At 37.0% G+C, this 23,397-nt stretch overlaps 1 long non-coding RNA gene across 1 annotated transcript in view; it reads right to left on the bottom strand.

Moving 5' to 3' along the window:
* Positions 1–5,035: 5,035 nt before the first annotated feature.
* LOC146654523 (uncharacterized) overlaps positions 5,036–23,397 on the bottom strand; it is a 68,472-nt gene continuing 50,110 nt past the window's right edge. Inside the window, exon 5 of the long non-coding RNA XR_014914764.1 lies at positions 5,036–10,830. This is a non-coding gene — a long non-coding RNA (uncharacterized LOC146654523). The remainder of the gene's footprint in view (positions 10,831–23,397) is intronic.

The raw sequence follows: 23,397 nt of genomic DNA, 5'->3' as shown, positions 1-23,397 counted from the left end.
AAATACATGTAACCCTTCAGTTAAACTATCTACTGTCTGAAATCATCAACAATATATATGGAAGAAGTCGTGAGAGAAGTAGACCAGTAAGTGTCTACAACCATCTGTAAAACACTTTTGAGGTTCAGTCATGGTTTGGGGCTGCATTTCAGCTAGTGGCAGTGACAATCTTGCTAAAACTGATGGAATAATGAATGCAGAATATGTCAAATTTTGATCCACCACGAAATACCTCGAAATCTGACCTGCTTCACAATGATCTCAGACACGCTATTTATATAGTAAAAGCACACGTTGATTGAAAAACATACAATGGAACGCTACCAGTCATGGAACCAAACATGATTGAAACATTGAGGGATCACTTTGACAGAGAATGCAATGAAAGGCAACCATCATCAAAAGAAAATCTTTGGAGTACCTTTCAAGATGCCCGAGGAGCTGTTTGATTACAAATAAGGTTCAGGATATGCTGAAGAATAAAGCTTGTTAGAACTGTATAAACTTTTTTTTGCCTCTTATTTGTATGTATGTATGTTTTGCACTTGTTTCAATAAATCTCTGCATCTATTTCCCATTTTTCTAACAGAATATAAATAACTAGAAGTGGCTCAAGATTTTCCACATCATGGTAATAAAAAACAGAACAGACTCTGGCTGTAGCTCAGGTGGTAGAGCAGGTCATCTACTGATCGGAAGGTTGGTGGTTCGATTCCTGGCTTCCCCTAGTCTGCATGCCAAATATCCTTGGGCAAGATACTAACCCCAAATTGCTCTCCGATGCGTCCATCGGAGTATGAATGTGTGTGAATGTCAGTTAGAAAGCACCCAGGAAAAATGTCCTGGTGTGAATGGGTGAATGCACAAGTTGTATAAAGTGCTTTGAGTGCTCAGAAGAGTAGAAAAGTGCTATATAAGAACCAGTCCATTTACCATTTACTCTTACAGGATTCACATCCACAGTCCTATCTGTGCTTAAGTTACAAGATAGGTCCACGTTCCCCCAGCAGCCTTGGCCTGTAGTAGCACAAGGGTTGAGGTGTGATGGAGAGTTAGCTTATTCAGTCTGTAAGTATATACTGTATCAAAAAGAAACGTTTCAATCTAATCTTAAAAGTTCAGAGTGTGTCTGCCAGCTTCCACTTCAGGTTCAGAAGGGGCGCATGATGGTTTGGGACTCCACCTCTTCCAAGTCAGCCTGGACTGAGAGGCTACTCTACAGGAAAAAAATATGGTATTATGAGGCACTTAAGATATGATGGAGTTTGGCCATTAAGGGCTTTGTATGTAGGAAGAAGAATTTTAAATTCTATTTTGGCTTTAATGGGGAGCCAATGAAGAGAAGCTTATCTGTGAAAAATATGATATTTCTCTTTAGTTCCTGTCACTCTTACTGCAGCAGTTTCTATCAGCTGGAGGTTTTACAGAGAGCTTTCGTGCCCTTCTGATAATTACAATATTTCATCCTAAAAATACCAAAATGCATGGTCAAGTTTTCCAGCAGAACTTTGAGACAGTGTATTTCTAATTTTGAACTGGACAGCCAAAAGAAAAGTTATTTAATGTGTGAGGGGTAAAGGATGTTGTCCTGGTCAGTAATAAGTCATTTAGTCCTGGAGTGACTGGTGATGCTGGCTGGTTCAGAAGGCTGGGCAGGGAAAGTCTGGGTGAGGTGGTGTGTGAGAAATGAACAGTGTTAGCAGAGGAGGTCCAGCTTATGTAATAAACCATGCTGTCTCATCCTATACTCTGTTTGAGCATATTATTCAACTTTAAAGGCAAGAAAAACAAAGTCTTTGCACTACACAATACGGATCCAAATATAAAAGGCTCCTAAAATAGCAAATGGTCCTTACGATTAATATTAAAGGATAAATGACCTGCACTTTTATCATGCCTTTTATCCTTATTATTATTAAACAATTAAAATTAAAACCAATCTATATATAACAGCTGTCTTGGTTCTTCTAAGTTAAATCTATGTTGCACCTCACCACAAATTCAAGAATATGTAAATCCTCTCGGTGTTGGTACCGATTACACAATGATATTTGGCCAAATCATTGGAGAGGCATAGAGCTTTCCTGTCTGTTTTCATCAGTAGTGTCGATGTGACAGGCAAAAGCAAATTTGGCAGACTGAGTCACGCAAGGACTGAGATGGGGCTGGTTGCAAGGTTAATTGGCAATGGGAATAATTGGCCACTGGGCTCAATTTGTCTGATGGGAGGAATTGGAAACCAATCTTACTGTCTGTTTGGAAGCATTCCATGCAATTCCTCAACAGAGGCATCCTTATCTGATGCTCTCTGCTTGAGCTGCACTCCTCACTCTCATCGCAGTTGCTATGAATAGTTGTGCTGTTGCCAAACCACTAGGAAATTCTAACAGCAGCACTTTTGGAAAGCTATATTTCAAATCAATATTTTCAAATGTTCCTTCACTGTGCACACAGCAAAAATAAAGAGCACACTTTTACGCTCCCCAACCAGCACGTAAATATGTGGAAGGTTAGAGAACTTGTGCTTGAAGTGCATTAATCCCCCATCATCCAGATATTATTAAAATTTTCTAAAAGTAAAAGTAAAAGGCAGCAAACATTTAAAACACAATTCTGAATTCATGTTTTCAAGATTTTTATTATCTGATATGGGTTTTATTTTTATTTTTGTAAATGTAGCTTATAATACATTATAATTGATGCAAAATAAAAATGCAGGAACACTCTTGCCTGTGAACGTGCATGTTTGGTACAGTATTCTCTTAGAGAAATTGTGTGGGTTTGCTACTGCAGACCCTTTCACTCTTTGCTGCTTGCTAAGCAGAGATGTGTCTCGAGGGTATGATTGGCCTGCCTTCCCGTTGATGGCTATTTGTATCCACAAAGAGAGGATCAACAGAATCAGCATCTGAAATTGATTTTTCCCTCTGACTACATGTAAATGAACTTTCCAATGATTTTAAACTCAAAGCCGATGATGCAAATTTAATGGCATTTTGGTCTTTTTTTAATGCTCTAATTCCACTCAAACAGCCTAATGAGATGGCATGTGTCAGACTGCGCTGTTTCTAAGATAAAATGAAAATGATTATCATCTGGAGCACACTGGTTGAAGTAGAAATTCAGAAAATCTATTTTTTCCTAATCAAAAGTGGAGGCAAATTGACATTTACTCCTTGTGTGAACATGTATTTTTTATGATAAATTGCAGGTTAAATATTAGGAATAAAATGATAACTTAAGTAGTAAATGCACTGACACAAAGATAAACCAGAACAATAAACTTCTGATGTGTCCGAACATTTTAACAGTACCTCGGAGGGAGTCCTGTGACATTTGACTTCTGATTTTTTCCTTTAATTTCTTACAATAAAAATACTCAGATAAGCCTCAGATTGTAGTTCTTTTATTTGAAAGACATTTTGAGTCTAAAATCCTGTAATGGCTTAAGTTCTAGACACTCGACTAGCCAAATGTACAGCTTTTTTCACACTGAAAAAAGAAAAGCATTTTGAACAAAGAGAATAAAACCATGATGAGCTTTTGGAACATGCAGTTTGCATTTCACAATTGAATAATAAAAAAATAAATATTCTGAAAAGAAAGTTAAAACATTTAAAACTGGTACATCGCATTAAACTTATTTGCTCGCTGCTTTGTGGTGTATTTTTGACTAATAATTGCCAACAACCTTGTCAGGAACTCGTCTTACCACTCATTGTTCTCTGATAAGCCAGAAAGTTTTATGGAGCAGAAATACACACGCTTGTATCTTCCCATTCATATATTATGCTGCTACTGCTGCAGAGAAAATCCAATTCAAATTTCATATCAGTTCAGGATTAAATGTCTTATTTTCCTGTTGGATAAATGGACTTTTCTGTGAACCTCATGAAGCAACCTCACTTTGCAATATCTGCAAATGAACTGAGAACTTACCTAATCGAGTATTTTTTAATAGAAATGATGTATGGAAATCTGTGACATGTATGACTCAAACTTGGGTCTCAACAGTGACGTAAATAAATTGTCAAGGTGCATTTACATAAACGAGAATTTGTACATATGAGACCAGAGCAATGAAAAGTAATGGCAAGGGACATTAAAATCATGTGTGTAATTTAATGTTCAGAAAGAAACATATACTATTGTCCAAATCCATGAACTGGAAGTTGAAACTACTTCACAAACTACTGCATTGGTTTTTTTTTGACAGGTGTCCTTTTAAGAAAGACTATTGTGAATGCCTGTTGCACGTTATTTAATACAATTTGTCATGTAGTGAAATTCTGCACTGTTGAATTTGAATGTGAATTGCCTCCTTTTACCCTTTTGATTCCTGTGACATTTATACAAAAAGGATAATCACCAATCACTAGTAGTTCCTGTCACATCATTACAAACCCTTGTAACATAGGCCAAATTGAAATGCATCAGGGTCAATGGCAATGCTAGAAACATCATTTCTACAAATATCATGTCACCATCAAAGTCACTAATGTCCCACCAACTGAATGCTATGACAGATGCTATGTGGCCTGCTTTTTTACTACACATTATAGTCACCTGAAATATGATAAATGTTTAAATATAAAATATGAATGTGGCAATTCTGTGTGTGTGTGCAGTATATGATATAAACTGAATTACTTTCTTAATGTTAAATGAAACGTTCGGAAATAATAGTATTGCTTTAATAAATGTGTACGTGCTAAAGGTGAGGCTTCTTTAAAAAAACATCATTATAGCTTTGGCAATACCATACTTTGGATTGTGATATTTTTAGATTGATTTATCATGCAGTGCCAAAACTATAAAAAAGGGTATGTGATCTAAGTCAAATTCATTTTTCAGTGAAAATAACCAGATACATGCAGTCAGAGTCGTCCAACTCTAACTTAAAAAAACAAGAACAATGTCCTATAGGACATGGTGTTGTTGTTTTTTTGTAGTTCTATTTAGTTTTCACACACACACACACACACACACACACACACACACACACACACACACACACACACACACACACACACACACACACACACACACACACACACACCTCCGAGTCTTCACTGGCAAACAGATATAATGAACCAAAAAAATTAAGCAGCATCGATGAGCTAATGTCTCTGCAAATGCACAGTTTCATTAAGCTTTGGTTTAAAAATCAGACCAACACACAGATAGACTCCACATTTTCTCTTTTATTGTGACGAATTAATGGCCCCTCTACATGTGCACATTCATTTTAGAGTGCAAGGTGCAAGCACGAATGGTTTCTATTAGGAGCCTGGCTGATACAGGCAAAGACCAATACCAATATATGATGATTTAAAAATCTGATATAAATGCCAACATTTTTCTTTCTTTCACAAATACAAAAGATAAACAGATTTACGTAAAATTTTATGTGTGTATTTATTTACTTGTTCACAATCTTCCTGAATGTGTTTGAATCAACTGATTGTTGTGTCTGTGGTTTAATTGTCATTGATTGGCCATTGTGCATGATGATACTCACAGATCAACACATAACTAATATTGGCTGATAATATTGGCTCACCAATAAGGTTAAAAAAAATATCTTCTCCGGGTTCGCTTTAACTAACATAAATCTCAGAGACATTTGTTCATCTTCAACTAAAGTCCGTTAGAATCTTGAAGAGGCACTTGATACAGAGATAACTTAGATGAAAAGCCAAAGGTAATTTGCATGTATCACTGCACTGCAAAGTTTCTCACTAATGATAATTAATTCCAGATATTTATAGAGCATGGAAATTAATCCTTTTCATATGCAGTTAAATTCCTGAAGCTATTTAAGTGCATCTAGGGATTTATTTACTCTTCTTCCACATTCCAACTGACACAAAATCAAATTAAAAAAATTAATTTAACATGAAGATGAAATTGAAGATGAAAGTGATGAATGTTTTTTCCCCCTATGAGACTCCAGGTTATGTTTTAGTGATTACAATATCATTGATTAGCCTCCACATATTAACTTTTGCACAAACCTCAGGAATAATTCATACATCATTTTTGCTGGCATGACAGTTTTTGAAAAAAAAAGTATTGACTAAAAAAGTGTTAGAACAGAAAAAACACATTTTAACAAAGCAATGCAAGAAGAAATGTCATATTTTTTTCCTTATAAAGGTGTTCAGTCATGCTCGTGTTCGTTCACTGTGAACATTCTCTTTGCTTTTGTACTAATCCAAATCTAACTGGAGTATATTCAGTATTAAACTGCTCGGTGACCAAAGGATTGACATTATTACCAATAGATTGGACATGAGTAACACAAGTATACAATGTAGAAGGACTGGAGTTAAAATTTGTTCAATGTCATCCCCCGTGTTGAACAATTTAGTTCATTATAATGCAGTTGTGGGACGCTCACCTCACTCTGACTTTCTGCACAGACGATAGCGAGTCAACCTTTTATCCAAGAGCTGAGCTAAACAATGCTTCCCTAATCATTAAAGTGGCTAAGCCTGCAGATGAGCTCATTGGGTATAACGCACCCATCACAGTAATGATTACTGACAGGACATGCAGCTGCTAATGATCTTCTCTTAATCACACTTAATCAGGTAATAATGATTTTGAGGTGAGAGATGAAGAGCTTGCTCTCTGCTTTCGCCATGCAGAGGCCTTGTTTCACTTGACTGGTTCTGGTGTCAGCAGGGGGGCTGAAGGGGCGGTGCCTCCATATGCTGCATTTCTCCCAACTCATATGGTCACTTGTTGAAATTGGAGGGAGGAAGGTCCTGTGTATGATAAAAAAGACTGCTGGGAGATAGAACAGCACACAATATACAAAGTAAAGTTGACTCCACTGCCAGGAAAGACTAGATCCATATTTGTAATATGCTAAGTTAATACGATTTAACATTAAACAAAACACGCTTTAGTAACTTTAGGGAATATTTGCATGTGAGTCAGATGGTAGGGCTTAAGCACACTGACTACCATTGCAGCTGACTGAGTGTTTTGGGAACAGATAAGAATAAAGTTAATTAAGTATAACACATTTGTAGATGGTGTTTGAATAAAGATCTCTTTTTGTATTATTCTGGCCCCTCTCTGTAGTTTTGATCTATACATGTACCTGTCTGCAGCAGGTAAGTCATCAGTGTGACATATAGACAATATTGCTGTCTGTTACAATGGTTACTGTTTTATGCTAGTTAATTACAGTCATATAATCTTACTTCTTCAGGACAAATAACACCTTCTCCACCCACAAGGTAAGAAGCTGCTAGACTCGTGAACAGACAACGGCCAGTGACTTGTATATGACTGTCTGTCGTGTGTTTCTCTATTTCTTAATTCCACCCAGCTACACTGGCACTACACTCCTTTTCTGCTTTGCACTTTATAGTTTTTCACATCTCAAAAGAAACTCACTAGCAAGCACAGAACTCTGTGCACACATAATGCTGGTCAACCTCGCAGAAGTGACAGCCCTATTGTGTTGAACCACTGAAAAAAAAAATCCCACGTGATCGTCTTTCTGTCTAGACTGTCATGTTTGAGACAAGGATTGTTACACAGTTTTTTCTGTGGTTATGTAACTTTAGTTCCGGATATGCACTTTATTTTCTTTCTGTATGGGTGAGGCAGGAATAGGAAGTTCTGCTTTCAATTATCCTGCAAACCTATTAGTGAACTTGTACCTGGCAAGTCCTTTTTTTAAATAAACCTGCTAAAAATAAACAATGCAAAAAAAACCTTGCACCCACCATTTATATGTTTCATTACTGCTATACAACAGTTGCAGTTATAGCATAAAGTGGAAAATATATTTATCAGTCCTCTTCCTATGTGTTAATTTCACCACAGTGGTAACGCCATTACACATTCCAGCCTGGACTGTGAATGATTACTCAGTGTGTTTAGTAAAGACTTGAAAAATACAGCTGTTTGTTACCATTTACTCAGACTGCCCATCCATCTATCCATTCTCTTCCACTTATCCAATTCAGGGTCACTGTGAACCCCACTCAATGTGCTTTGACTGAAAAAAGAAGGCACAGTACCTGGAGTACCCAAGCAGACATGGAAAACCCAGGACTCAGGACCTTGTTGCTGTGAGGCAACAGAACAAACCACCACGATGCCCAATGTAATCACCCTTAATATTTCTATGGGCTCCTAAAAAGCCATTATTGGTCATTCTCCAGTTTCTTCATGGTCAACTATTTGCACAGTTCAAGAAGTTTAACTGGATTTTAATGACTGAAGAAATTTCCATGTTAATGTCGTTATTTGTTATGTAATTATGGCTAAATGCATAAAAGGCCAAATCTCACAAATGCCAATGACAAATACAAAATCTTTGGTTAAGATGGTTTCTTTTGAAATTTGAAGTTGCTGATATTGTACTTCCATCTATCCATCTGTTCACTAAATCTTTAATTTCCACTGAGCATCGGGCAGGAAAGTTGGGTGGTCAATCACAACACAAACCAGCAGAACCAAGCTCACACCTACAGGTAATTTAGAGCTTCCAATTACAGTTTTCCTGGCACTCATATTTATTCCCACAGTCCAAGCGACTGAAACTCTATACAGATTAGACTATCATGGTTAGGGGCTTTTGTTCTACTTTTTAAAGCATGTGAGTGTACATGCAGTTACCGACTCCGCTGCTGTGCATGTGCTGCACATGCTACTGGCTCATAACTGGAATCTGTGCAAGTGAAACATTCTGGAATTTTGGTGATTCCAGTACCTGGAAATTTACCGGTGACCTGCATTTGAAAACACCTTTCCAGCGTTTCAATATATTTAGCTTTTCTTTGTGTATCTTCTGCTTTTTGGGTTTTCACTGATAGGTTTGCATTCCAAACTTCCCATGTTATTTTGTTAATCACTTTCATTCTGTATCTTTATTTTATTTTTTAAAACCTCTTAGTCTTTTCCCAGTTTTGTGACCGACCTCATCCACAATAATCACATTTGTGTTTTGCTTCACATTTATAGCCTAGCCCTTCTCCACCACAGTTTTTCTGTCTTGCGGCTTTGCAGCTCATAGCCCTCACTGGCTTTCTTTCTCTCATTTTGGACTCACCTCCTTACTTCAAGTGATTTATGGTTCTGGACATTTATCAGATTTGCCTGCTTGTACTAGGCAGCACCTGTTATTAGTCCAAAGTAAGCTTTATTAAAATTTACATTGTTGGACTTACCTGCCTGTCCAAGTCTCTTCATTTTAAAATAAACATCAGAGTAAATCATCAGCTAAACAAAAGAACTGGAATGCTTGACTGAAAAATCAAAGACTTGTCAGGTTTATAACTCTGAAAAGAAGAAGAATACAGTTGCACTTTGGTTCATTTCAGTTCATTTCTTTGACGCTGCTCTTTGTTGTTGCTTTAACATCATTAGAAAACTTACTGAGTGAAAAAAGTTATTTTTTCTTCACAGGGAAAACAATTAGAATTGCTTTGTTTCCTGGCATAGACCCAGCTTTCTAGCATAGTCCACAAATGTTCGATAGGTTTGAGGTTGGTGCTTTGGGAACACCATACCAGAAACATAATGTTATCCTGCTTTATCCATTTCAAAAACAGCATTGAATCACTGTCATGTTGAAGCACACATCGGTGTCTATGTGAAGGTCAAGAATTTGCAAATGGTCCTTCATTATTCCTTTCACTTTTTGCAATATACCAGTGTCACTGGCAACAAAATAGCTTCAGGATGAAGCACCACCATGCTTGACACTATGGTACAGTGCAGTACAGTGTTCTTTAGTTTGAAGCCTCACCTTCACAATAGCTCAATCTTTGTCTTGTTTGACGAGAAGACTTTTCTCCAAAAGGCTTTTGGCTTATCCATATATTCAAACTTGTGAGTCAGTGTAGTCTATGGTATATGATCACTCCACCATGAAAAAGCAAAGATCAAAAGTTCTACAGTTCTTAGCCCCATATTAAACAAGTATTTTGTGTGTATTTTTGTGTGTGTAATGAAATAATTACTCATGTTCCACATTAAACAAATCAGATCATAAATGTTTCTGGATCCTGCAGAAATTTTGCTTCATGGATAGCATTGTGTACTCATTTCACGTTGATCAGGTTGCAGTTTCTCGGCAACGCAGTATTGTTGATTTCTTCCCACCCTGGTGCAGGATGACGTTATCTCTTCAGTTGCTTGATCACATTTCTGTTCTTTGCGACGCAGTCAATGTACTTTTTTTTTTTTTTTTAACATCAAAATACAGCAGGACCACTCCAGTTATCATGACTGTTATCTGTTCACTTTCCATCTGCTTTGTTTACACCCTCCCTCCTAAGCAAAGAATCCATTAGTAGCTGCTCGTTGAACCAGCAACTGCTATTATAAATCAATAAAATAAGAATAATATGTTGAACCAACTAGTATTTCTTGCACCAACTAGCAGGAGCAACAATGTTTAAATTACTCACATCCCTAACAAAGAGTACTCCAGGTTTTGTGGAAGTCAAATTTTGGCTGCTTTTATTGTTTTTTTAGTCCCATCTTTGTATTATTTTTATTAAGCCACCCAATGATGACATATGAATTATTTCATGTAAGCATGCTTACAGTGGTATGTCTCCACACAATAGACAACTTAGCAAATAAAGCAAAAGAACAAAAGAAAATCTTTCTTAGTAGCCTGCTGCTAAAACACACATGTTCCTATTTCCAATTTTAGATAAGATAAGATAAACATTTTGACAGGCATAAAATAGCATTGTTGAATTAAAAAAGGTGATTCCCAAGGTACCATTAAATGAAAACTTGGCATACCTGAGCACAGTGTGCAATGAATCCTTAAAAAACCTGCAGAAACTGGGAAAGTGGAAAACAAAAGAAAAAGAGTTAGGCCTAAAAAAAGAGCATACAAACAGTATCTGACATACATGTCCGTAAGAAATAGGGAAAAAAAAAATTAAGCCAAGACCTGACACAGGACCTGAGAGATGAACCTGCCACTTCAGCATGTTCATCTACTGCTCACCAAAGCCTCATCAGAAATGGTCTTAATGTAAGGGTGGGTGTTTAGAAACCATTCTTAAGGAAGCCAAACGCGGAGAAATGAAATATGACAAATTATGCAAGAGCTGAGCTAAAAATAAGTGGCAACAGGTTTTATGGATTAAGGAATCAAAATGTGAAGAGAATCCCCCACATCTTAACCTGGTTCGGGAACAGCACCATGCAGGACAGACGAGCTCTACAGAGGGTTGTGCGGTCAGCTGAGCGCACCATCCGCTCCGAGCTCCCTGACCTGCACTCAATCTACAGCAGGCGGTGCTGGACGAAGGCCAGGAAGATCGTGAAGGACCTCAGCCATCCCAACAACAGACTGTTCTCTCTGTTGAGGTCCGGAAAGCGATTGTAGTGACCAGTGCAAAACACTGGTCACTACATTCTTCATTTCCGGTTAATACTTGTACAGCTGCTTTTATTGTGTGTGTGTATATATATATTTATTTATATTTCTTCATACATTCTTATATAGTTCTGTATTGTGTATTTTGTTGTACAGTTATTTTATTTTCAACTTTAATTTATATATTTTCTTATTCTTTCCCAGTTAAATTTACCCTTCATTCTAATTTGTGTTGTACAGTTATTTCATTTTTAACCTTAATTTATATTTTATTCCTTCCTAGTTAAATTTACCCTTTTTAATTTTTCATATTTATTTCCTATCTTATTCATAGCCTTTTCCTTTTTTGTTTTCTTTAGGTCACGAGCAGTTGTCCAAGCATTTCACTACATATCGTACTGTGTATGACTGTGTACGTGACAAATAAAATTTGAATTTGAATTTGAAGATCAGAAGGTCAGGTCAGTACAACAATGAGTGTTTGTAGCCATATGTAAAACACAATGGAGGTTCTGTGATGGTTAGGGGGCACGTTTCAGTTGTACTGGAGATCTTGTAGAAATCGATGGAATTATGCATGTTGAAAAGTTTTCCCTCACCATGCAATACCATTTGAAAAGCATCTGACTTGCAGTGCCTTACACTGCCAGGTAAAACCATATCTCGATAGAAGAACACTATCAGTTTTGGAAAAGCCTCCCCACATTATTGAAGCAAGGTCAGATCATGTCAACAAAACAAAACCATCCAACATCCAAAGAAGAGCTTTGAAATGTCCTTCAAGAAAACAGGAGAACTATTTCTGAAGACTTAAGACTAGAAAAGACTAGGGCGACCGTGGCTCAGGGGGTTAGGGAATCGCATCTGTAACCGGAAGGTCGCCGGTTCGATCCCTGGGCTCTCTGTCCTGGTTGTTGTGTCCCTGGGCAAGACACTTTACCCTACTTGCCTACTGGTGTTGGCCAGAGGGGCCGATGGCGCGATATGGCAGCCTCGCTTCTGTCAGTCTGCCCCAGGGCAGCTGTGGCTACAACTGTAGCTTGCCTACACCAGTGTATGAATGTGAGAGTGAATGAATAGTGGTATTGTAAAGCGCTTTGGGTTCCTTGAAAAGCGCTATATAAATCCAATCCATTATTATTATTATTATTATAAAACCTGCCTAGGAGAATTCAGGCTGTGTTGAGGAATAAAGGTGGTTAAACCAAAGAATGACTTTCAAGGTCATTAGAATTATGCAAACTATTGCATTATTATTTTTGCATTGTACTTGATTTTCATGAATATTTGCACATTCAATAAATCGCTGCACCTATACTATGCTTTTTATTACTTACAAATATTTAAAAACATGTGTTATAGCTTAAGATTCTTGCAAAGTACTTTATGGTAAAGAAGAAGTAACTGAATGGACATAAAGGGAAACAATAAGTAAATAAAATAAACAAACAAAAAAATATGCCTTACCCAAAAAACATCACTTTCAGCTTTTACCTCAAAACCAGTGTAAGAAAGCCAGAAAGCATTTATATATAGAACATTTTAGGCTTTTTATGTCAGTTCTTGACACCATTTTGCTACATTTACAGAGATCCTGCTAGACCCGTATACCTGACAGAAGTTACACATTCGTCTTTGGCTCACAGAATATAATTCCAGCTCTTCCTTCCACTCTGTGATAAAAGTGTTAAAGTGAATCTTTTGGATTTGCCCACTCTGAGTGGTCACAGAGCTTGGCAGTGAACCGTGGCCTTTACTAATTGTAAACTCAATGAAGCATTCTTAACAGATGCTGGTGGAACGGCTCCATTAGGCCTTACAGGCGGCTGTCATCCACATATCAAACCCATGAAAAGCCAAACTGTCATTATCACACAGCTCAAAACACATCTATCCACTTGCCAATTTAATTCTTATTAAATGCACATTATAAGTAGAGATGGAAGGTCTTGGTCGAGTGGAGATACGACACTGTTTGGAAAGGACTTTTGGTAGGACACACAGTCGCAAGACTAAGAAGTCAAACAAGGTTTTATTTTTAAATTTTTTAAATGGCAACCAAAAAGTATTAATGAATAGAAAAATAAAGCCAAAATGATGTCAGTGATTGAAATACGGAAGTTTTACAGCTCTGGAATATGATTTGAATGGATTTGATAGATAAAAGGTGGTTTAGTATATGTGCAGACCCTCTGCAGAGAGCGTTTGTACAGGGAAAACAAAGCTGTGACAATCCTGTGTTGCTCTGCCAGCTTGAGTGAGAGCAACTGCACATGACACAACAAATAGGCTTTAGGCTGTGTGATGCAGAGGTTATACCAAATGACTACCAGACCACAGTCCCTTATCTCTGTGCAGCTTTATTTATTTATATATATATTTTTTCTATAAATGAGGGATTAATTATTGCCTCCAAAAAAGAAGACGAAGCTGCATACAGAAGATAAATCTACTGTCGTTGCTTCCCCCCTAAGGGATGAGGGGGAAAAATGGGCGTAGGATGGTTTAGTAAAGCAGTTAAGTAAATAAAGCAGCAAAACAACATTTAACTCGTAATTTTCTTTAATTAGAAAATCCAGATAGAAACAATTTTCCATTTTTTAAGCAGAGGAGAGAGGAATGTTTTTTTTTCTCTTTCTCTCTGTCATTTAAACCAAATCAAACTTGTAATTAACTTTTACATTTATAAACAGTAATGAAATTACACTCTGTACCACTATGTCTCCTCCTGTCCTGTTTGTAATCCCTTCATACTGGATGACCGAGATTTACCTTTAAAAGGCCTTCGCATAGCTTAAAGCACCAAAGGTATTTCAAACATTTGTGATAGTAGGTGTATTGCAAGCCTCCCATGTGTGCAACAACAAGCCGACTGCTCCTGAGGGACACTTCTGCAGAATATCTCCCTTGAATATTCATTAAACGCTGTTGCTAGCACACACACACACCTCCATGTCTGCATATACACACATGCAGATGATCACCATATACAACAATGCTCCTCTGATCAAAGAGAGCTTATCATCTGCCTGTAGAGCTGCAGAGTTCTGTTGAAATAACCAATCAGTTAAAGCTTTCAGAGTTCGGTTCCTTTTCTGCACATCTCAGCACACCATCTCCTTTGTCTGGTAACACTTTAACGAAAGCACATTTGATTTCCTTCTCCTCACCAAATGTTGATTTGAGAATCTGTTCAAAGAGAGCCTTTTGATTGCATTAACAATAAATCTGAAAGTGTGTCTGATTTATCTCTAGTGCACTGTTTGATTCTGCCAGGAAGATTTCTGTCTGATTATCAGCCTCTTGAAACGAGTGGTCAAATCGTTCCTCAAGATGTCCCATTTGATATGCGGGGGTTGGCGTTAATGCATATGTGATCATTGTCAACTTCTGACAAGTGAGAATGATATTTGACCTGGATTATCCACTTTTAGCGCGCCTGAATTACAGTGATAATCACAGATCTGATTTGTCAATTGACCTCCCCTCTTGTCAGACCATGAGCAGATCTGCTAACGATGACACTCGCAGCAGGCAGTTTGCACAAAACTGTGATGTTTTTCTTTCTGTCACGCACTGACTGCAAATTATTGATATCTTGTTTCTATTTTCAGAAAATTTCAGGATGAGAGATGAAGTGAAAGATGAGGTCAAATGCTTGAAAATCTATCATGTCATGTGACACGTCCCTTTTTGAAATATTTGTGATAATTTGCAAATGGGAAATTATATTCTATGAATGTAGGAAGGAAGACTATAGGGTTTTTAATTAAAATATACAAAACTGCTGAAATAAATCTTTTTCTCTAAAGATTTATTTCATAAAATGTAAACTGAAAAGAGTGACAGTACACAGCAATGACAGAAGATTCCAAGGTGATCACAACTGCATTTTTAAATCAGGAAATGTTTAATAGCCTCTTTCAAGCTGATTTGATTGCAGATGGTCTACTTGATTGTTAGATTAATTATTTTAGGGGACTAAAATGTACTAGTTGTACTAGTTGAAGCAAATTATTATTCAATCATTATTCTATGAAAGCATGCATGGAGGCATTTCTGTGTAGCTTTGTGTTGGTTGAATTCCTGTATTGTTCAGGAATTCATATATATATATATATATATATATATATATATATATATATATATATATATATATATATATATATATCTCATTCATATTAATATATATCAAGGTCTATAAATGTTTGTAAACCCTTTGACGTTTTCAGAAGACCTACAATTTTATCAGATTTTCAGAACCCAGTTAAACAAATGAGACTTGGCAGAGCAACTTGTGTGCTTAGAGTCAGTATCACAGATTTTTGTTCTTTTATTTAATTGTCCTCTCTTTTTATAACGGGATGTTAAAATCAGATGACAAATTAGGTCATCTAAGAGTCTAAAAGGTTGCACAAACAGTTTTCTTTAGTTGTAACACTTCTACAATTACAGTTACAGAGGAGTATATGGAAAGTAAAATATACTCAATGTGGTGTTTGGAGCAAATGCACACATAAACACCTGTCTGTGTTTGAGGAGCTGACACTTTCCTTTCCATGGGTTGTGCACATGTTTCTGAACTGAAAGCAACAGAGGCTAATCCAACATAAACATTGCTTTGGTGTTTTACATTACTGCAGGCATTTGCGGCTACTCTTGACTGATTCTCCTCTGCTTGAAACAGCAGGCTTTTTATTATTCTTTATTTGCTTTAATTCAGTTTTATTTTCTCAGTCCAGTCAGCTAATGGTTTTCAGCATTCTCCCAGAAGCGGAGCCCTCCTGAGGTGTTTCAAAGTAATTCGGTTCCACCTGAGGAGATACACGTGCTTGCTCAAATGCACAATCAATATTAATTGACTTTGAATGGGGTTGGGAGGTGGGGGCAAAGGACGTCTTCAAGTAGATGTTTTAGCCTGGAGATAACAGTTTAGGTAGGCTGAAATGTTTGGTCAGAGCTGCCGTGGTCACTGTCGGGTTTATTGATGACCGCGAGAAGCTCTTTGTCTCAGCATTCCTGTTTTATTCATTGGCTCACTCCCCTCAAAGAACATCAGTGCCATGCCGCCATCAATCGAAAAATTTCCTTTCAGGTTATCAATAATCTGAAATGACTTGAATACATTTTAGGCATAGCTAAGCATTCAGTACTTTCAAGGGTCATGTTTCCTGTATCCAGTAGATAGATGCCACCATAATGACTTCATTAAACTTTCATAGCATGTAGGTAGCAGCAGAAATCACATGTCCACTTTGCACTAATGATTTTTCATTCTACTTTATGTAAAACATACAAATTACTCCACATAATGTGACAAACACAGATTAGACAATGCAATAATTAACAACTACAGATTGCATCTGGGCTATTTTAAGTTGTGAAGTTTTTGGTTTCTTTTTTTTTCTCATTGAGAAGCCAACGTGAAGGCTCTTATGGATTTGGGATGTTTTTCTTCAAAAGCAATCAATGTTCAGCTAAAAAAAATCATCATCTGACAGCAGCTTCGATAGCTCACAATGCACTGCAGCTAAACAAGATGTTGTGTTTTGAGTAACAGGCGGCCGTGACCTGTATTTTTTTTCTATTCTCAGTCACTTTAAACTATCGATCTGTCTTACATGGTAGTGTTCATGCCCTTTCTTTTCTGGGAGCTGCTGTAAGTCATGCTGTGAAAAACAGGATTTCACTTTCTACAACACATTTATAATTGTAAGGCAAGTACATGATGATAAAGCATCTGAATACAGTAAATATCATTTGATTAAATGTAATCCTGTGAGAATATTTACTATATTTTCCCAATTCAGTGCCTTGCTAAAAGGCGTTTTACTTTACTTTGAGGAGTAACTGAAGATTTCAGTCACTTTCTCAGTTTTGCATCCTCTAGCAAAGGTAGAGAATGATCTGCTCATGTCAGGCCCACATTTCTAACCTTTAGACCTGAGATTTCAAGGATTTCAGAATTGGCAGGATTTTTCAACTTGGCATGGCACACAGCCTCTGGCAACACTGCCTACTTTCACTGTAGCAAACCACAAAATGAGAAATTTTAGAGAAATTATAGTTTAGAATAGCCTCCGGTTATAATTACTGTCTCGTACAGGTTAGTATGCAAGCAAATATTTGTCAGTAAGTGATGTAATTATCAGGGTTAACACCTATTTGTTTACCTCAATAATTGTATGTTAGCCTAAATTTATTCACACTAATTGCTGCATTACAAATAAACAGGGTTAGCACAATATGCATTTCTTTTCAGGTCACTGACTTGTCAAGTTATCTAAAAGGGCAAACATGTCAATCTTTCTGCTTTGTATTTTCATGATAATGAATCTCATAATCCATGTGCTAACAAATTACAGCTTTTGCCCTCATCCATTACCGACAAAGAAAAAAAAATCAGTGTCTTAGGTTATTTGCCAGCTTCCATGCATTGAACTAACACTTGGCAGTTATTGCATATGAGCAATAGTCATTTAACCTTTCATTATAAAATCATATTATACATGCTCCGATTTTACTATTTGTAACCAGCATATTCATTGTTTTTGCAATGTTAATGATATTTTTTCTCATTCCAAGCAAACGCTTGGAACCCAGATTGCCTACAAACCCTATCTTGACAATTTCCCATTTAGAGCAGCACAACATGTTGTCAGTAGTCGAAGCTGCTGATTGATAGGACTTATCCATTCAAAGACCTCTCAGCACACCCAGCGTGAAGACAGGTGAGGTTAAAATCCTGTCACTCAGCAGTTCTACTCCCATTACTTATTCAACCATCCTGCATTTGGCTGGTGCAACAGAGAGGAGGATGAACACAATTAATGAAGCTATCTCTTCAGGATTAAGCAGTACAGCACACACAGCTTTCACTGCAGATGTCTGTACCTTAACTGGATTCCCGCTGTATAATATTCCCGCATCCTAAAAACTCAGCTCTTGTTATCTCAGTGGAAGAATGCCTGGAGGATAAACAGTTTCTTCTGCCCTTCAGGAAAAGCTTATTTTTCTGCATTTGTTTCAAGATGACTCAGTCAGCCCATGATGCAGAGCCAGTACAGAACAGACAGAATTGGTGGGGTAGAAACTCGCCGATATTGCAAGAATCACAGGGATGTATGAGTTAGGTGAGATGTAGCCTTGTGTTCACACTGTTGGTGTGAGATAAGACAAGGCCAATTTCATATTTTTACCTCGTCGACAGCAGCTGGCAAGTTTTATTCCAGCTGTATGGTCTGGCTATTGCTCATGTGTCAGACGTGAATTCCTTTTGGCAAGATTCACAAACTTACACTTTACTTTCTTTTACGTATGGCTTCTTCACAAACTTCTGCTTTATAAATTTAGATATACTGACACCTATGTCCTCTTTTTAAACAATTCTTTTAAAGACACCGACTTACAAGAAAGTGGGTTAAAAAAGTTGCCGCAAATGATTTATTTATACTCTTATTTCTGAAAATGTCAATATTCAGACTTACTCATTGCATCCATATACCATCAACTGTATGTTTCTATAAGAAGAAAAAAAGACTAGTAACTACATTTTAGTGAAAATGTAGCTGTGCCCAGATTATGTTTAGCCTAGTTAATACACAAAATGTTTGTGACTTAAATATGTTTATTTATATCAAAGCAAAATTCAGATCTGCTAATTTGAACTAAATTCTCTTTGCTGACGTCTAAACCAGGACCTTGAGAGTACTGTGTATGAATGGCTGCCTCCAACAATGGACTTTAACAATGTTATAAAGAAGACACAATAAAGTGTGATACTGATAAAGTCATACAGAAAACAATAACTTGAGTATAGAGAAGTTAGACCTATTTAAATCATGGGGTGTACTTTCATACACTGCTTCAGCATTTTGGTTTGGTTTTTGCTAAATAAATAACCTCATTTGCTGTTGTTTATCTGTCATTGTATTTACCTAATTTTAATGCACCCTAATCAGTAGATCGTTTTTATTATTATGCTTTTATATCCTTATAGTTCAAAGATGGTGCATTTTCTTTATACTATGCGTGTAATATAACTGTCACTCATTTTCAGGCACTGAATCAGATGGGGCAGGACTGAAAACCGTGACAACCATGATCATTTCATAGCGGCAGTGCTTCATTCATTAAAATAAAGTCTCAGTTCAGTGTTGAACTACTCTGTTATTATATACAACATGGCAAGTAATTAGCTCCCTATGTGTGAAGCTACTTGTAAGAATTCTTTAAACAACAATAATAATAGTAATATAACATACAGAGAAACACATTTAGGCATCTATTCTATAGTGGAACTTTTTGTTTGTCAGTAGCTCAAATCTGAAAAAGTCCTTACCAAGCTAAAAGTGTATTTCTAAGCAGTTATAGAGGGTTCAGGGTGTACCAGGCTCTGAATACACATTTAGGTTAAATGGATTAAACTTTAAATTATAGTGAATCCTCTTACAGTGCAAAAGAATAAAATTTATTTCACTCTCTTTTGCATCAGACACCGCAGTCTTGTTAAGCCCTTGTTACAGGTCCCCTCTTAAAAGCAGAGAGAGAGAGAGGGGGAGAGAGAGAGGATTGGATTCAACACCTGTAAGTAATCTGAGCAACCTTGCAAAGCAGATGTGTTAAGTATTTGATTTGCATCTGTAATTATCTCCAGGTTGACAGTTGCCAATGTATTGTAAATATTATCTCTGTAAGCATGTTTGCGTAGATTCTGTTTTCCATCAGAGAGGATTCAAGACTGCTCCACGCACCTGTCTGTAAAAGAAAAAAAACTTGCCACAGAGCTCAGCAGCAGTGGCATTTCTCCTGTTTACCAACAAGAAATCATTTCACATTTGATTTAGTATTTAAGAGCGCATTGATTATTTAATTATTTTGATGAATGAATTATATCATGGCGCCTTTCATGGCACTGTTGGTTTGTATGATACATTTCTCAAACGGGACCTCTAGCAGACCACATGGGGAAGTCCTTAACGTAGTCACCGAATCTCAAATTCTGTTGCAATCTCGAGAACAATGTTATCCACTTTTCCTATCATATACATCTTTATATTCTTGTATGTATCAGGGCTGGAGCAGTGAGCTCTTTTGTGGTTAAAGTGCTGAAAATGGGAAAATGCTGAAAAGCTGTTGTATTCTGCCTCATACGAGGAGCTAAAACTCCACAGAAACTATGGCAACACTGATTAACTGTATAGAAGAGCAGATAATTTACATGCATGGGATTTGACTTCCTTTATGGACATCAGTGTGCTGTTGTGTTAGTTTGTTGAATGCATTTCTAATGAGATACACATTCTGCTCACGAAAGGTCAGGCTGGCACAGACGATACTCAACAAAGAAAATCCAATCTCTGCCATTCACTTGTTTAGCAAGATAAACCCCAATACGGTGCGATTGTGGACGTGGGTGCCAGCGGGAGCTTTCGAGGATTACCGGGTCTCACTGTCTTCTCTTTGAGCTAACCTAGGTGCACCTTAGTAAAATGGTTTGATCCCAAATGTGAACCCCTCAGCAATGCTGGTCAGTTTGCCTTACAGACTGACCTCGAAGCAGAATCTCAGTGGCCCTGTTGGACATGCAGTAAAGCTGCTGGAAAGAGCTTGGGCTGGTCTAAATTACTGCTGAAACAGCTCGAGCCAAACATATTTTTTCAGCTTTGGCTCTTATGGTTTTTGTTCTCCAGGATATATAAACATGGAGGCATTTCAGCATTTCTGGCACATATCTTTATCTGCAGACATGCCGTCAGAACTGATCCTCTGCAAAGCTAGATGGCTTGATTTATTTATGACATAACACAATTATTTGAGTAAACTTTTCAAAAACAGCTTTTCAGGAAAGATATCGACAATTACAAGTCACAAAGGAATAGAGGAATACACAACTCACTCACTGACAAGTACTCATCTAATTGTATGTTACATGTGCTAAGAGAGGGGAACAGAGTTTATGATTATTAGAATAGCAGAAAAAATTACAATTGGACAAAAGAAGAAAAACGATTTCTTTAGCTTTCCAGACAATCATTAAATTAATTAATTAGAGACAAGTTACATAAGTTAAATAAAATAAACCCTTTACTTATTTTACTTCTCTGTTATCATACATTTAAATCCTTTAGAATTTCATTTAATTATAGGCTCTACAGTTGTAAAGGTTTTATTGCATATAATAAAATGCCATTCCAGGTCCAAGTCCTTTCGATTTTTAGATTGCTTTTTTGTTGTTATTTTTTTCGAAAGAAGCAATTTGAGAATTTTGAAATGGTTTAATTTTATAGTACCTGTTCAGACTTGAGTGATGTAGTTTGAAGGATTTCATGGAAGCTGACCACAGATTTACCATCAAATTGAGAGTTTTGCTGATAGCTAAGCTCTGTCAACTCAACTTGATATACAACTTGCAACAGACGCCCCCAACTGCTACTCAATCTCATGATCCTTTTTTTTTTTTTTTATCATGACTTGTGAATAAGTAGCAGAAAGGTTTGAATTTCTACACTTGAGGCAGTTGCACACAGAGATGATGTTCTTCATTTGGCTTCTATGGACCGTGAGTTCTCCGTGTGCACTGGAGTGGTGTTAAGCTTTAGTTTGACACGGCTGAGATGAAGATCAGCACCTCCATGTCTGGGAACGTGCTTTTCAGACCTCTGTGGGGTGAAGAGTACTGCAACTGCCCTAGTTAACAATGCCAGCGCTGTCACTTCAGTGAATAAATATAGCAATTCATAGCAACCAGTTTAGTGGTTAAATCTATGACTGCACTGTTGAGGAGACTAAGGAATTAATCAGTCAATTTCACATAATTTCCCCAAACTGTTTAAGCAGTCACCAATTAGCCAGCTAACTGATTAATTGCTTAGCACGATGGCCCTAAGAGGTGAGATGCACTGTAACTTAAGAAAACAGGAGCAAATAGGAAAGCACATAATACACAACAAAAGTTGAATAAAACACAGAAAAAGCAGAAAAAAATCTCATGGAACACAACAGAAGTGTTTTGGGGAGGCAGCAATGCAAAGGCACAGCTGCTGAGGTGACAGAAACCAAACACGTGGGGGTTTGCACGGAGATGCATTTAAATGAAGCGGAGGATTCATCTGTGCTTTGAGGGGCAAAAAGATGAGATATAATGAGCGTTTATCATATAATTCATATAATACTGTAAAACGCTATTAGCCCTTCACTGTTAGTTTGTCACTTCTGCTGCTGGTCTGTCAGTTTGTTGTCTCTCCAAAGATGCTTACTTTGTGTTTTGTGAGTCTTCTTTGTGTGTGTGAGAGAGCTTTCTTCTATTTCCATTGTGTTTTTTGTGCTTTTACAGCGTTTCTCTTTTGGCTGGTGTTTTCTTAAGTGGCTGTACATTTGACCTCTTAGGCCATTGTCTATTCTATTAAAAGTAAATAACAGGAGTAGTATAAATCAAATGTAAATCTGTAAATCATCCAATTTTAGATGAAGGAATGTTGAATATCATTTGCTATGTAAGAAATATTGAAAACTGATATATTTTAGAAGTATTTGTTGATCCTCAGGGGATGTGCTCATTGATTAATAGCACAACAGATCTTAATGTAGTGCAAATATAGTCTTAGCTCAGACTCAAACCAGAATTCATGCGCTGCATAATTGATAGAATAAGTGATATCTAACATTTGAGTCATATATGTCAACCCCCCCCCCCAACACCTTTTTAAAAAAAAAAATTCTTTTCTTATTAAAAAAAAAAACTTTGTCATTGTCATCAGTCCCTTCTTTGGTGTCTGCTGCGTTGTGCTCACTGCTGTGCACTATAAAAAAAAAGACTCTTACCATAGCCTCCTAGTGTGATTGAATATGTGATTTTTGGAGTACCGGGATTTTTAAAGAAAGCCTGTGGTTTTCTAGAGCTGTTATAAATTTCAGCAGTGGCTGTGAGCTCGGTTGTTTGGGACATAACCATAGTCTGAACCATGTGTCACTAGGGCTGAGAAAATTGCTTTCCAAAAGGAAGCTCTTAAATGATGCATTTT

Source organism: Rhamphochromis longiceps, linkage group LG14 (assembly GCF_057381845.1).
Source record: "Rhamphochromis longiceps isolate RC_006_pf linkage group LG14, R_longiceps_female_GT1.1, whole genome shotgun sequence".
NCBI classification, from domain to species: Eukaryota; Metazoa; Chordata; class Actinopteri; order Cichliformes; family Cichlidae; genus Rhamphochromis; species Rhamphochromis longiceps.
Note: the sequence above shows the minus strand (reverse complement) of the source record. Positions and strands in the feature narration are given on the sequence as shown.